Consider the following 16,376-nt stretch of genomic DNA (forward strand, 5'->3'; position numbering starts at 1 on the left):
CATGTTGTATGTCTGCACCACAGGTCAATACTGTAATCTGCATGGAGAATCTGTAGCACTCCCGCCAGGTGTGAACGTACCCTTACATTATAGGAGCGCAGGAACTGCGAATAGAGAAAACGAAGCAGAGCGTGCAGCCGATACCTTACTGGTGCCCCACTGAGCTCTGATATCAATCAGGAACATGGTTCATTCCAAAGTCAATAAATGAACAGATGTCAATTTACAGCGTGATGTCATGGAACATGTAGACCCAGGAAACATCTGCAGCCATTCTACTAACATAACAAATACACCTAAGGGCAAATGCCATGAGAGGGTCTTTACCTGATCTCTAACAAAACCTAATTTATATATTCACATTTTCATTTCTATATTTAAAACATACACTAATGTAGTTGCATATCGCTATACAAAATGTAGCATTACTAATTCTGCAATAATCTCAGGATTTAAATGGCCACTGCCAGAGTCAAAAACTTTTTATATGTTGTACATTTTGGCAAAACATTAAAGGAAAACGGTTACCCATTCACCCACACTAAACCCAATTCACCGGGATATAGTGCGGGTGAACAGGAGACCGATCCGTGGTCTCTGACTTATATACATACCTTCTGTCTGGTGCCCGATCCCTCTGAAAATCCTCTTCTATCCTCTCTGAATTGTGCGCTGGAGGCGGACCCGCTGGTTGGATTTGAATATTCATGGTCGCTGGTCACATAAGCACATGTGCCTACTGATCGCTCACGTGACCAGCGACTGTGAATATTTTAATCCAGCCGGCAGGCCCGCCTCCAGCACACAATTTAGAGACAACAGAGGAGGATCTTCAGAGGGTCCAGGGGCCGGACTGCGGTACTAGCACTTCCCTGTGCTCACTCCTGTCCTGTCTGTCACACTGAAGGGGAGAGGGGGTTACAGAGCAGCCTGCAGTTATTGGATAATGAGACCCAGCACAGCAGACTCGGGAAGGAAATGAATGTACGGTGAGTAAGGGCGGGCTCAGTGCTTGCCTGGGACACACCCCTTCCTGAACAGTGGGTGTCAGAATGAGTGAGCTGCAGAACAGAGGGATTTGTGAGCCAAATACAGAAGAAAGACACATAAAAAATACTTGTGAAGCATCAGCATGACCTAGAGAGTAACATATATAAGCTTTATATTGTTTCTGTGATATGACACTTAATACATAATAGATGGCCAATCGAGAATGTATCACTTTATTTCTTTAGTATTCATAGGAATACTTTGTCACTTATTTTATATCAGTCAGCTGTAAATGCACCTATTCTCTTTCCTATGCTATAAATCTAGAGATATAACCTAAAAGAAGAATATCTTTGGTTTAAAGTACATTTATATGTATTAGTGTTCTCCAATCTGTGGTTCTCCAGATGGTGCAAAACTACAACTCTCATCATGCCCTGACAGGCTTCATGATCGCGGTTGTAGTTTTGCAACAGCTGAAGAGGAAATAAATTGTGCCCACCCCTTTAACATATTACATTAAAGAGTACCTGTCATGATCTTGTTAAATTTTATAATCTGCCCAGTTCACTGCCCCATCATGATAAACCACCCCCTGCCTTTATTTTTTATAATTTTTTTGTTTTCTACCTTGATATTGCTCTGTATTTTCTGCTCTTTCTCAGCCAGGTTCACAGACTGGGAAGGGGTGTTCCCCAGCAGGCGAGACATCATCTGAAGCCATACAGGGGAGAACTTCCTCCCTCACTCTGCTATAAACAGCCCAGAGGTTCAGTGTGTCAGATGAGCTATGATTGGCTAAGGCTGCACACACACACCTTCTTTAGATTGATAGATTGATAGAATGCTTTTACTTTCCCAAATATCATGACTCAGAATTGACAATGTAGATTGCTGGATGCTCTTGGTATCATTCCCTATACAAACTTTCTATCCTATCATTCATTTTCCCAACAGATAAGAATCCTTCATTGTCACCGTGAACATCCCTGTTATTATAGGGACTGTAAAAGTGCTATGAGCAACCAACAGGATTCTACCTGGTAGCATGATCACCTGGGCTTTTTTTTGTGGTGCCCTCTACTCCAATTCTTCTCAAACCATGATCTGGGCCGCAATGGTGCGGTGTTCCCCAGTTGTTGGTAAGAAGTGGCTGGGGGAGCAGAGAACAGATCAGACAAAAGGGATCAGCACCTTCTTTAAAGGGGTTGTGCGCTGCCCTGCAGTTCGGTGCTCCGCTCACAGCGTCCGGAAGTTCATTACTCCGAACGCTGTTTGCGGGCTTCCGTGTTTGCGGCTGGCGGGCGTGACATCACGCCCAACCCCATTGTGATGTCTCGACCGCCCCCTCGTGACATCACGCCCGCCCCCTCTACCAAAGTCTATGGGAAGGGGGCGTGACAGCGGTCGCGCCCCCTTCCCATAGACTTTCATTGAGGGGGCGGACGAGACGTCACGAGGGGGCGGGCGAGACGTCACGAAGGGGCCGGGCGTGACGTCAAGCCCGGTGGCTGCGAACACGGAAGCCCGCAAACAGCGTTCGGAGTAATGAACTTCCTGACGCTGTGAGCGGAGCTCCGAACTGCAGGGCAGCGCACAACCCCTTTAACACAGGCAGATGTCTCTTAAAGGGAGAAAGAGAGTACAAAAAAGCAAGGGCAGCTCCTCGTTTAATACTGTGTGGATACAGGTGGGTAGTGATGAGGCTCTGTGTGCTGGACTCTCACCTGATGTAACCCTTAAAGTTATGCATCTCACCCCTTAATATGGGGTACTCGGGTAGGATTGCAGCCGGAGCTTGACTGGTATCCAAAGCAAAGGAATCGGTACATCAGCACAAAGAATAAAGAAAAAAGTGCTCCGGTGTGGCGCTATCCAAAGAAGGTCCAAGGCAAGGGCTAGTTCATCAATAAAAGCTTATTTATTGATTAAAATGGTACAACAGAAAGCAAAACGCGTTTTGGGTGTTCTATTACCCTTTTTCAATTGCAAGTAGGTGATACACAAAAGACACACGAGTCATATACAGTGGTCCCTCAACATACGATGGTAATTCGTTCCAAAGGACCCATCGTTTGTCGAATCCATCGTATGTTGAGGGATCCGTGCAATGTAAAGTATAGGAAGCTGTACTCACCTGTCCTCGTCGCTCCGGACCAGGTCCTCACCGCTCCCGATGCTGTCCCAGGGGCTCCCGATGCTGCTCCGGCTTCTTCTTCGCGATCCTCCGGCTTCCTCTGCATCTTCTGCAGGGTCTGGGCCTCGCTTTCTGGTGACGTTATTACGCTGCTGCGCCGGCACGACATGCGTAGTGACGTAATAACGACGCCGGAAAGCGAGGCCCGGACCCCGGAGAAGATGCGCAAGACACCGGAGGATCGCGAAGTGGACCCGGAGCAGCGGGAATAGGTAAGCGAACCTGCCTGGGATGCTTAAACTGCTATCCGACAGCAGCTTAAGCATTTTGCGCTGTCGGATACCAGTTAATGCGATGGCCCCGACATATAAAAGCATCGTATGTCGATGCTGACATCGACATGCGATGGCCTATGAGAGGCCATCGTATGTCGATTTTATCATATGTCGGGGCCATCGTAGGTCGGGGGGTTACTGTATATATACACAAGAAGGGCGCCCTTCTTGTCTATATACAGTGATCCGTCAACTTACAATGGCCTCAACATACAATAGTTTCAACATACAATGGTCTTTTCTGGACCATTGTAACTTGAAACCAGACTCAACATACAATGTACCGACAGTCCAGATCTGTGAAACATGTCAATACCAGGAAGAACTGACCAATCAGAATGGGCAATTTACTGGTAAAACACCTGTATTACTGAAGCGTATGCACTGACTGATGTCTGGTAGCGCTCCCTACAGTACAGGGAGGTATTACTTGTTCTGCACTACACTTTACCTGTACCAGGGTTACCTGCTCCTTTGGACACCAGGTAAGGGCGACTCCATGTTACTTTTTTAGGACATTGCATGTATTCTACCGGACCCTGAAGAAGCTCCTGTCCTCTACATAGACAAGTGTTTACCAAGCAGGGTGCCCCCCAGCTGTTGCAAAACTACAACTCCCATCATGACTGGACAGCCTTTGGCTGTCCGGGCATGCTGGGAGTTGTAGTTTTGCAACAACTGGAGACTCCCTGCTTGGAAAACACTGACATAGACAGTGATTACAGCTCCCAGCAGATCTTTCTTACTTTTATATATAAGGATTTGCTTTATCTATATTAGTTATCTACTTATTTTTCTTTAATCCTCACTTTTTCCTATTTTTGGATGACATTTTGGTGGCTCCAGAACCAATTACCAGGTTTCCATAGAGTTCTGGTCTCAACATACAATGGTTTCAACATACAATGGTCATCCCGGAACCAATTAATATTGTAACTTGAGGTACCACTGTATACATGACTCGTGTGTCTTTTCTCGTGTGTTTCACAGTAAGACTGCTTCATGCCTGTTGCATCATGGGTGATTAAACATGAGATCCCATTCAGTTGGTGTGTCCAGCGCCTCTTAATCCCGTCGCCAAGTTGGAGGAAGTTCTGTTTTACTCCAAAAAGAACCATCCTGTAGGGAACACCACTACAAGGTACATAATACACTAATACCTAATTATAATAGTATACGCCAAAGAAAATAGGCTATTTAAAAGCTCAGGAATACAGATGCAAAGTCATGCAAAATCTTTATTAGAAATGGTACATCAGTAAAAACATACATTAAATAGAACTGGCACAGTAGGATAACAACATGGATGACATGACTTGGGAAAGGTAATCACATACATAAACATCAAAGTAATGGAGAACTCCCTATCGCCAACATGTAAAGTGTAATACCAATAAAGTAGTCAGATAGGGAACACAAATAAATGAACCAGTACCAAGGGATATAGAAACCTTACCCAGGTCAATGCCAGACCCCAGATGTTCTGTTTTGATGGACTGATAAGTAGTAGGGCCCCATACCAGAGATTGTGGAGGGTCCCAGCAGTCAGACACTTATCCCTTATCCTGTGCATAGGGGATAAGTTTTAGTTCCCCAGAGTAGCCCTTTGAAGGACTACTCCGATGGAAAACAATTTTTTTCAAATCAACCGGTGCCAGAAAGTTAAACAGATTTGTAAATGACTTCTATTAGAAAATCTTAATCCTTCCAGTACTTATCAGCTGCTGTATGCTACAGAGGAAGTTGTGTAGTTCTTTCCAGTCTGACCACAGTCCTCCCTGATGTATTAGGTTCCTTGTATTATTATCAGGGGATAAGTTTTTTGATACTGAGAAAAATTGGCCTCTACCTGATGAAAGTTTTTTCTTTCCTCTGGATCAGCATTGCAGGATAATAAGCTGAACTGAATAGACGAGTGTATTTTTTAAACCCTTTAAACTATGTTACTATTAAGCCTCTTAAATGTTAAAGTTAAAGAAATGGAATAGCTTTGCTTTGATGAATATATATTTCTTAGCTGGGTCCAAAAATAACACTATTTTATTTATTTTCTTTTATTTTACTTTGTTGAGATTTATCGAGAAACAATACAAAATATTATCATAAGCAGCTATGTGGGAAGCACACAGCATGTCATCTGTACATGGTATTTATGTGGTTCCAGGTTTAGGATTGTTCCTTTAAGATTTTAAGATAAAGTCATGCAAACTTGTTAACAAAACCCCACTGCATAGTTGTCTTAAAGGGGTACTCCACCACTAGACATCTTATCCCTTATCTAAAGGATAGGGGATAAGATGTCTGATTTGGGGGGTCCCGCTGCTGGGGAGCCCTGCAATCTCCCTACTGCACCCGGACTTCGTTTAGAGAATCGGGTGCAGCATGGGAGGCCCGTGATGTTACAAGTCTCCGCCCCCTTTCACCAGTCATCCAGCATGGAGCGAAGTTTGCCCCGTGCACCGGATGTCTGGGGTGCCGCAGCTGAGATCGCGGGGGTCCCCAGCAGCGGGACTCCCGCAATCAGATATCTTATCCCCTATAGGGGATAAGATGCCTAGGGGCGGAGTACCCCTTTAAATGTGTCTTCAGAAAATTGCCTATTTTTTGCTTGTTTGTTTGTTTATTTATTTGAATTTTTTATATTATAAAATAATCCTGACATTTTGCAATTTTTATTCTGGCCACTAAGCCTGATAAGAAGCTGCCTCTTCCTGCTTTGTAAAGAAAACTTCTCAGCCGTCTACCATACACATTGACCTCCCATACAACTGAATAGGGCCCCCTCCTGTTTATTCCGTCTATGTCCATGGGGCCTGTTATAAAGCATAGTTCTAAATACTGTTACAAAACAACTGAAACTAAATGGCTGTCCACTATAATAATCTACTAAAAATGTAAAAAAAAAAACACTGGGTGATACATTCCTTTTAAAGGAAACAGCACCCGCTCCGGAATGATAATCTGATCTCAAAACAGCACTGAAGTAGGCCAAAGATGACATCTTGAAACCATTTATACAGCAGATTTGTAGGAACCAATTAAAAGGGTAAAGCTGTAAACAATGCCGAATGGAAGGAAATGATCCTCTCTGTTTACTAAATAACCCAAATAATTTACACTTTGTAATAAATACTGAACAAATGTTACTAATTATAAACAAATGAAAGGAAATACCTCGTGTCTCTGCCAGAGCTGCTGATAGACAGGCGGGCACAATACCCCCTGCACCATCCTGTACATGATACCAGATTAATGTGCCTAATAATGAGCAGTTTGGAGAACATACATGAATATTTAATTTTGTTGCTTCAAATATGTCATCTTGACTAAATATTGCTGAACAGCAGATAACAAATAGGCATTCACATTTACTAAAATATCGTCATTTAGAGCTCTATAGTTTTTTTTTGCCCATAGGGGGCACTTTACACTTGAATTCTTGTAGGCAGGGGAGTTTATACCACGTGTAATCAGACATGTCTAGCGGCGGAGTACTCTTTTAATATCTACATTGTTGACCCTTCGTCTTTTTCAAGACTTCTCCCATTCTCCCTGGCATGCTGGATATCAGCTTCTGGGGCACATCCCAACTGATGACAACCCATTATTGGGTGCTGGAATTTATCATGTCGTTTCTGCATTTTTGTGTGTCCATCCGCTTTCTGAGGAATGACCACAGATTCTTAAGAATTGTCAGAGAGCCCACTCACTTGGATGAAGACCAACCCCACACATGAATGGTCATAGGATGATTAACCCCTTAAGGACTCAGCCCATTTTGGCCTTAAGGACTCAGACAATTACATTTTTACGTTTTCATTTTTTCCTCCTCGCCTTCTAAAAATCATAACTCTTTTATATTTTCATCCACAGAATAGTATGAGGGCTTGTTTTTTGCGCGACCAGTTGTCCTTTGTAATAACATAACTCATTATATTATAAAATGTATGGCGCAACCAAAAAACACTATTTTTGTGGGGAAATTAAAAAGAAAAACGCAATTTTGCTAATTTTGGAAGGTTTTGTTTTCACGCCGTACAATTTATGGTAAAAATGACGTGTGTTCTTTATTCTGAGGGTCAATACGATTAAAATGATATCCATGATTATATACTTTTATATTATTGTTGTGCTTAAAAAAAAATCACAAACTTTTTAACCAAATTAGTATGTTTATAATCCCTTTATTTCGATGACCTCTAACTTTTTTATTTTTCCGTATAAGTGGCGGTATGGGGGCTCATTTTTTGCGCCATGATCTGTACTTTTTTTTATACCACATTTGCATATAAAAAACTTTTAATACATTTTTTATAATTTTTTTTTTTTAATAAAATGTATGAAAAAAGTAGCAATTTTGGACTTTTTTTTTTCCGTTCACCGTACGGGGTCATTAACATTTTATTTTAATAGTTCGGACATTTACGCATGCGGCGATACCAAATATGTCTATAAAATTTATTTTTTACGCTTTTTGGGGGTAAAATAGGAAAAAACGGACGTTTTACTTTTTTATTGGGGGAGGGGATTTTTCACTTTTTTTTTTTTACTTTTACTTTTACATTTTTTTACATTTTTTTTTTACACTTGAATAGTCCCCATAGGGGACTATTCATAGCAATACCATGATTGCTAATACTGATCTGTTCTATGTATAGGACATAGAACAGATCAGTGTTATCGGCGATCTTCTGCTCTGGTCTGCTCGATCACAGACCAGAGCAGGAGACGCCGGGAGCTGGACGGAGGAAGGAGAGGGGACCTCCGTGCGGCGTTCTGAATGATCGGATCCCCGCAGCAGCGCTGCGGGCGATCTGATCATTCATTCAAATCGCGCACTGCCGCAGATGCCGGGATCTGTATTGATCCCGGCACCTGAGGGGTTAATGGCGGACGCCCACGAGATCGTGGGCGTCGGCCGTTGCCGGCGGGTCCCTGGCTGCGATCAGCAGCCGGGATCAGCCGCGCATGACACGGGCATCGCTCCGATGCCCGCGGTTATGCACAGGACGTAAATGTACGTCCTGGTGCGTTAAGTACCACCGCACCAGGACGTACATTTACGTCCTGCGTCCTTAAGGGGTTAAAGGGGTACTCCGGTGGAAAACTTTTTTTTTTTTTTTTTTTATCAACTGGTGCCAGAAAGTTTAAATAAATTTGTAAATTACTTCTATTAAAAAATCTTAATCCTTCCAGTACTTATTAGTTGCTGAATGCTACAGAGGAAATTTCTTTTTGGAACACAGAGCTCTCTGCTGACATCATGATCACAGTGCTCTCTGCTGACATCTCTGTCCATTTTAGGAACTGTGCAGAGCACCATATGTTTGCTATGGGGATTTTCTCCTACTCTGGACAGTTCTTAAAATGGACAGAGATGTCAGCAGAGAGCTCTGTGGTCATGATGTCAGCAGAGAGCTCTGGGTTCCAAAATGAAAAGAATTTCCTCTGTAGTATTCAGCAGCTAATAAGTACTGGAAGGATTAAGATTTTTTTTTTTTAATAGAAGTAATTTACAAATCTGTTTAACTTTCTGGCACCAGTTGATAAAAAAAAAAAAATTTCACTGGAGTACCCCTTTAAAGAGGTACTCCACTCCTAGACATCTTATCTCCTATCCAAAGGATAGAGGATAAGATGTCTGATCGCGGGGGTCCTGCGATCTCTGTGCAGCACCCGGCATTGATTTAGAACACTGGGTGTGGGCGGTGGGGGTTGTGACATCACGCCCCCCTCAATGCAAGTCTATGGGAGGGGGCGTGGCAGTCGCCACGCCCCCTCCCATAGACTTGCATTGAGGGGGCGTGACGTGAGGGCGTGGCCGTAACGTCATGATACCCTGCCGCCTGCTTCAAGCATTCAAAACAAAATGTTCCGAACGCTGGGGCAGCGGAGTACCCCTTTATCTGTTGGCATGACTCAGGACACATGGTTGCGTCACCTTTTCTTTTCTGAACAATCATTCTTCCTGATGTTCCAAACCATCTGAATGGGTCTTAATCAGAGGGAATAACTTACCCCAGTCCTCTGCAGTCCAATCCCTGTACTTCCTGCAGAATGCCAGTCTGTCCTTGATGGTTTTTGGAGACAAGTGGCTTCTTTTGCCATGCCCTTCTTGACACCAGGCCAGCCTTCAAAACTGTGCATGCAGATACCTGCTGCCATTTCTTATGAAGATCTGAACTGGTGCTGAACCGGTCCTGTAGCTAACTCTTCTTTAGGAGATGTCCTGGGACTTGCTGGTCTTTTTGGGCACCCTAAAACCTTCTTCATAGCAATTGAACCTCTCTTGATAATGCAAAGCAATGATAAATGTATGTGTTTCCTTGGAGGTGACAGACGACAATTCCAAGCACAATCCGGCCTTTCTGCCTTTAACATTATCAGCTGCTTTGTCCTAGTTATCACTTTCCCTTGAGCTATCAAGAAGATGACTACAATGATGTCAGCAGGTCATTTTGTGGCTGGGCCGAAATTAAAGGGGTTATCCAGGAAAAAAACTTTTTTTTATATGTCAACTGGCTCCAGAAAGTTAAACAGATTTGTAAATGACTTCTATTTTTTTTTTTAATCCTTTCAGTACTTATTAGCTGCTGAAGTTGAGTTGTTCTTTTCTGTCTAAGTGCTCTCTGATGACACGTGTCTCGGGAACTGCCGAGTTTAGAAGCAAATCCCCATAGCAAACCTCTTCTAAACTGGGCGGTTCCCGAGACAAGCAGAGATGTCAGCAGAGAGCACTGTTGTCAGACAGAAAACAGCAACTCAACTTCAGCAGCTGATAATAATTGAAAGGATTAAGATTTTTAAATAGAAGTAATTTACAAATCTGTTAAACTTTCTGGAGCCAGTTGATATATATAAAAAAAAGTGTTTCCTGGAATACCCCTTTAAGTTGAAATGATTTTTTTAAATTTTTTTATTAAAGGGGTACTCCGGTGGCAAATTTTTTTTTTAACTGGTACCAGAAAGTTAAACATATTTGTAAATGACTTCTGTTAAGAAATCTTAATCCTTTCAGTATTTTTTAGCAGCTGTATGGTACAGAGGAAATTCTTTTTTTGGATTTCTTTTTTGTGTTGTCCACAGTGCTCTCTGCTGACACCTGATGCCCGCATCAGGAACTGTTCAGAGCAGGAGAAAATCCCCATAGCAAACCTATGCTACTCTGGACAGTTCCTGACATGGACAGAGGTGTCAGCAGAGAGCACTGTGGACAAGACAAAAAAGAAATTCAAAAAGTAAATAATTTCCTCTGTAGCATACAGCTGCTAAGTGCTAAAAGGATTTATATTTTTTAATAGAAGTAATTTACATATCTGTTTAACTTTCTGGCACCAGTTCATTTAAAAAAAAAAAAAGTTTTCTACCAGAGTACCCCTTTAACCCCTTAAGGACAATGGACGTACTCCTACGCCCCTGTTTCCGAGTCCTTAAGGACCGAGGACGTAGGAGTACGTCCTGTCCATTCCCAGCCCCCCGCCGCTAGCCGGAGGGGAGCCAGTGCCCGATGCCTGCTGAAATCGTTCAGCAGGCATCCCAGCATATCGCCCAGGGGGGTCATTATGCCGCAGATCGCTGAACAATTCAGCCCAGCGATCTGTGGCAGATGTGGAATTACTGGCTGATCGGGGCCGTCTCTGAAGGCCCCGAACAGCCATAGCCAGCAGGGGTGAGGTGGCACTGGTGCACCCTCACGATCGCCCTGATTCGTCAGGGCACCTGCTGCAGGTGTCACTCCTGCAACCTGCTCCGCCCCTCTTCCGGAGCGCGGGTGCGGGAAGAAGACCCCAGGAGCTGGGGACCCCGATCCCCGGTGTCAATGTTGGGATCGGGGCCCCAGGAGCGGCGGCGGCGAGGGACTGACCTGCAGCGTGGATCAGGAGTTGGAGCTGAGTGACAGCCTCCTGCTGTTGCTTAGCAACAGCTCCCAGCATGCAAAAAGGGCATGCTGGGAGCTGTAGTTATGCAAAAGCAGGAGGCAGACCACCACAACTCCCAGCATTCCCTTATGGGCATGCTGGGACTTATAGTTTTGCAACAGCTGGAGGCACATTTTTTCTATGGAAAAGTGTACCTTCAGCTGTTGTATAACTACAACTCCCAGCTTGCACAATCAGCTAAAGTGCATGCTGGGAGTTGTAGTGGTGCATCTGCTGGTTGCATAACTACAACTCCCAGCATGCCCGTTGGCTGTCGGTGACTGCTGAGAGTTGTAGTTTTGCAACAGCTTAAGGCACACTGGTTGTGAAACACTAAGAAGCAAACCAGTGTGTCTCCAGCTGTTGCATAACTACAATCCCCAGCCAAAGTAGTATGCCTCCAGCTGTTGCATAACTACAAGTCCCAGCAAGCCCTTCCGCTGTCCGTACATGCTGGGGGTTGTAGCTTTTGCAACAGCTGAAGGCACACTGGTTGCAAAACACTGAGTTTGTTTCACAAGCAGTGTGCCTCCAGCTGTTTCAAAACTACAACTCCCAGCATGCACTAGACCATACATGCTGGGACTTGTAGTTTTGCAACAGCTAAACAGGGTACACTCACATGGGCGGAGGTTTACAGTAAGTATCCGGCTGAAAGTTTGAGCTGCGGTAAATTTTCTGCCGCAGCTCAAACTGTCAGCGAGAAACTACTGTGAACCCCCCGCCCGTGCGACTGTACCCTAAAAACCCTACATTACACTACACTAACACAAAATAAAATAAAAAGTAAAAAAACACTACATATACACATACCCCTACAAAGCCCCCCTCCCCAATAAAAATGAAAAACGTCTGGTACGCCACTGTTTCAAAAAATGGAGCCTCCAGCTGTTGCAAAACAACTACTCCCAGTATTGCCAAATATCCACTGACTGTCCAGGCATGCTGGGAGTTTTACAACAGCTGGAGGCACCCTGTTTGGGAATCACCGTTGTAGAATACCCCTATGTCCACCCCTATGCAAATCCCTAATTTAGGCCTCAAATGCGCATGGCGCTCTTTTGCTTTGGAGCCCTGTCGTATTTCAAGGCAACAGTTTAGGGTCACATATGGGGTATCGCCGTATTCGGGACAAATTGTGTTACAAATTTTGGGGGGTATTTTCTGCTATTACCCTTTTTAAAAATGTAAAATTTTTGGGAAACCAAGCATTTTAGGTAAAATTTTTTTTTTTTTACATATGCAAAAGTCGTGAATCACCTGTGGGGTATTAAGGTTCACTTTACCCCTTGTTATGTTCCCTGAGGGGTCTAGTTTCCAAAATGGTATGCCATGTGTTTTTATTTTTTTTGCTGTTCTGGCACCATAGGGGCTTCCTAAAGGTGACATGCCCCCCAAAAACCATTTGTCGCTCCTTCCCTTCTGAGCCCTCTACTGCACCCGCCGAACAATTAACATAGACATATGAGGTATGTCCTTACTCGAGAGAAATTGGGTTTCAAATAGAAGTAAAAATGTTCTCCTTTTTACCCCTGGCAAAAATTAAAAAATTGGGTCTACAAGAACATGCGAGTGTAAAAAATGAAGATTGTGAATTTTCTCCTTCACTTTGCTGCTATTCCTGTGAATCACCTAAAGGGTTAAAACGCTGACTGAATGTCATTTTGAATACTTTGTGGGGTGCAGTTTTTATAATGGGGTAATTTGTGGGGTATTTCTAAGATGAAGACCCTTCAAATCCACTTCAAAACTGAACTGGTCCCTGAAAAATTGTGAGTTTGAAAATTTTGTGAAAAATGTCAAAATTGCTGCTGAACTTTGAAGCCCTCTGGTGTCTTCCAAACGTAAAAACTCATAACTTTTATGATGCAAACATAAAGTAGACATATTGTATATGTGATCCAAAAAAAATGTATTTGGAATATCCATTTTCCTTACAAGCAGAGAGCTTCAAAGTTAGAAAAATGCAGAATGATAAGTAAAAGCATTCCAGAGTCATTAATGTTTAACCCCTTAAGGACCGGAGGTTTTTCCGTTTTTGCATTTTCGTTTTTTGCTCCTTGCCTTTAAAAAATCATAACTCTTTCAAATTTACACCTAAAAATCCATATGATGGCTTATTTTTTGCGCCACCAATTCTACTTTGTAATGACGTCAGTCATTTTGCCCAAAAATCTATGGTGAAGCGGGAAAAAAAATCATTGTGCAACAAAATTGAAAAAAAAACGCTGTTTTGTAACTTTTGGGGGCTTCCGTTTCTACGTAGTACATTTTTCGGTAAAAATGAGACCTGATTTGTATTCTGTAGGTCCATACGATTAAAATGATACCCTACTTATATAGGTTTGATTTTGTCGGACTTCTGGAAAAAATCATAACTACATGCAGGAAAATTAATACGTTTAAAATTGTCATCTTCTGACCCCTATAACTTTTTTATTTTTCCGTATATGGGGCGGTATGAGGGCTCATTTTTTGCGCCGTGATCTGAAGTTTTTAACGGTACCATTTTTGCATTGATAGGACTTATTGATCACTTTTTATTCATTTTTAAATGATATAAAAAGTGACCAAAAATGCACTATTTTGGACTTTGGAATTTTTTTGCGCGCACGCCATTGACCGAGCGGTTTAATTAATGATATATTTTTATAATTCGGACATTTCCGCACGCGGTGATACCACATATGTTTATTTTATTTTTATTTACACTGTGTTTTTTTTTTTATTGGAAAAGGGGGGTGATTCAAACTTTTAATAGGGGAGGAGTTAAATGATCTTTATTCACTTTTTTTTTTCACTTTTTTTTTGCAGTGTTATAGGTCCCATAGGGACCTATAACACTGCACACACTGATCTTCTATGTTGATCACTGGTTTCTCATAAGAAACCAGTGATCAACGATTCTGCCGGATGACTGCTCATGCCTGGATCTCAGGCACTGAGCAGTCATTCGGCGATCGGACAGCGAGGAGGCAGGTAGGGGCCCTCCCGCTGTCCTGTCAGCTGTTCGGGATGCCGCGATTAGCCGCGGCTATCCCGAACAGCCCGACTGAGCTAGCCGGGAACTTTCACTTTCACTTTTAGCCGCGCGGCTCAGCTTTGAGCGCGCGGCTAAAGGGTTAATAGCGCGCGGCGCCGCGATCGGCGCTGCGCGCTATTAGAGGCGGGTCCCGGCTTCACTATGACGCCGGGCCCGCCATGATATGACGCGGGGTTACTGTGTAACCCCGCGTTATATCAGGAGAGCAGGACCAAGGGCGTACCTGTACGCCCTTGGTCCTTAAGGGGTTAAACTGACAGTGGTCAGATTTGCAAAAAAACGCTCTGGTTCTTAAGATGTTAAATGGCCTGGTCCTTAAGGGGTTAAGTTACTTTTCATGGCTAGGAATGACTTTCAATAAAATTTGTCACTATTCAAACAGAAGCTGCAATGTTTGTGAAAAGCTTTTGGCTACAACTATATGCTAAGGTTTTAATTCATTAAAGGAACAAATCGTGATGTGAACCCATCATAATACTGAAGAAAAAAAACTAATTACTGTCATGTATTAAGCTGGTCATAGGCATTACATGTTCTTGCCAGGTGTGGTGACCCAGTACAGAATATAGTTTACTGCCCATCCTGTGTGGCAGATGTTGCCTTCAGTGTCCGTCTTGGGCCCACATTACTTTTCTATGTACCTGTTGCTTTAAACCTGTTAGAAACCTGTTGTTAGTAGAGTGTGCAGAAGTAAACAGATGACTTGTCAGCCCAATGGGTATCCTCCAAATCGGCCCCTTCTATAGTGTGGTCGGAGTTCAGAGTTAAGAGTAGCTGAGGTACAGTTTGGAGAAAGTCTGAAGAGAGAGTGTGAGGTGTTCTGAGGAGGCCTCAAGGCTAATCCTGCAACCACGCATCTTCTAAAGCATATCCCTTGCACCCAAGCCAACATCAAAGCCTAATGGTAAGCACTAAAGTCCTGGGGATCCAAGTCTGTCTAAAGCAGTCATACAGGTCAGTCATTCAAGTCACTAAAGTCAGCATGGGTTGCCATACAGTAAGTCAGTCATACATAGCACAATCAAGTCCCACCAAGCCGATAAGCTTCCAAGGTTTACCCTGCACCTCCCTTTGTACCAATCTGAGCTGTAATGGTTTTACCATCTATCCTGCCTCATTAAAGTCAGTTTATCGGTAACCTTGCGTCGGAGTATTCATTGCCCCATGCCTGGCCCAGGAGAAGCTGGCTCAACCTCGGATGGTGTGAAGGCTAACTGTGCCCTGGCATCATGAAAAGGTTAATTTGCACATTACCCTCACCCGACACCACACAGGTAGGCCTCCTCTAAAAGGAAACAATTTTTCTCTGGAGCCACCTAAGGCTGGGTCCACACTACGTTTTGTCCCATACGGGAGCGCATACGGCAGGAGGGAGCTAAAACCTCGCGCTCCCGTATGTGACCGTATGCGCTCCCGTATGTCATTCACTTCAATGAGCCGACCGGAGTGAAACGTTCGGTCCGGTCGGCTCATTTTTGCGCCGTATGCGCTTTTACAACCGGACCTAAAACCGTGGTTGACCACGGTTTTAGGTCCGGTTGTAAAAGCGCATACGGCGCAAAAATGAGCCGACCGGACCGAACGTTTCACTCCGGTCGGCTCATTGAAGTGAATGACATACGGGAGCGCATACGGTCACATACGGGAGCGCGAGGTTTTAGCTCCCTCCTGCCGTATGCGCTCCCGTATGGGACAAAACGTAGTGTGGACCCAGCCTTACTGAGGTAGCCCCTTTAAGATTCTGGTAATTATTATCCAAGCCAGAATCTCTTCCAGAAGGAAGAATTACCCATCTGTTGTTTGGAGGTTCTTGCCCCTTGTCCTGGCTAATTAGCAGTGAAGGCTTTGTCATTTTTAATTTTTAAAGGGGCTGGGCATTAACATGCAGGGATGCACTTCACAATAGGTGGCACCAGAGAGAAAGCTTTCTTCCTTCTAGAGTAGAACTATTT

The sequence above is a fragment of the Hyla sarda genome, chromosome 2, assembly GCF_029499605.1.
Source record: "Hyla sarda isolate aHylSar1 chromosome 2, aHylSar1.hap1, whole genome shotgun sequence".
NCBI lineage: Eukaryota > Metazoa > Chordata > Amphibia > Anura > Hylidae > Hyla > Hyla sarda.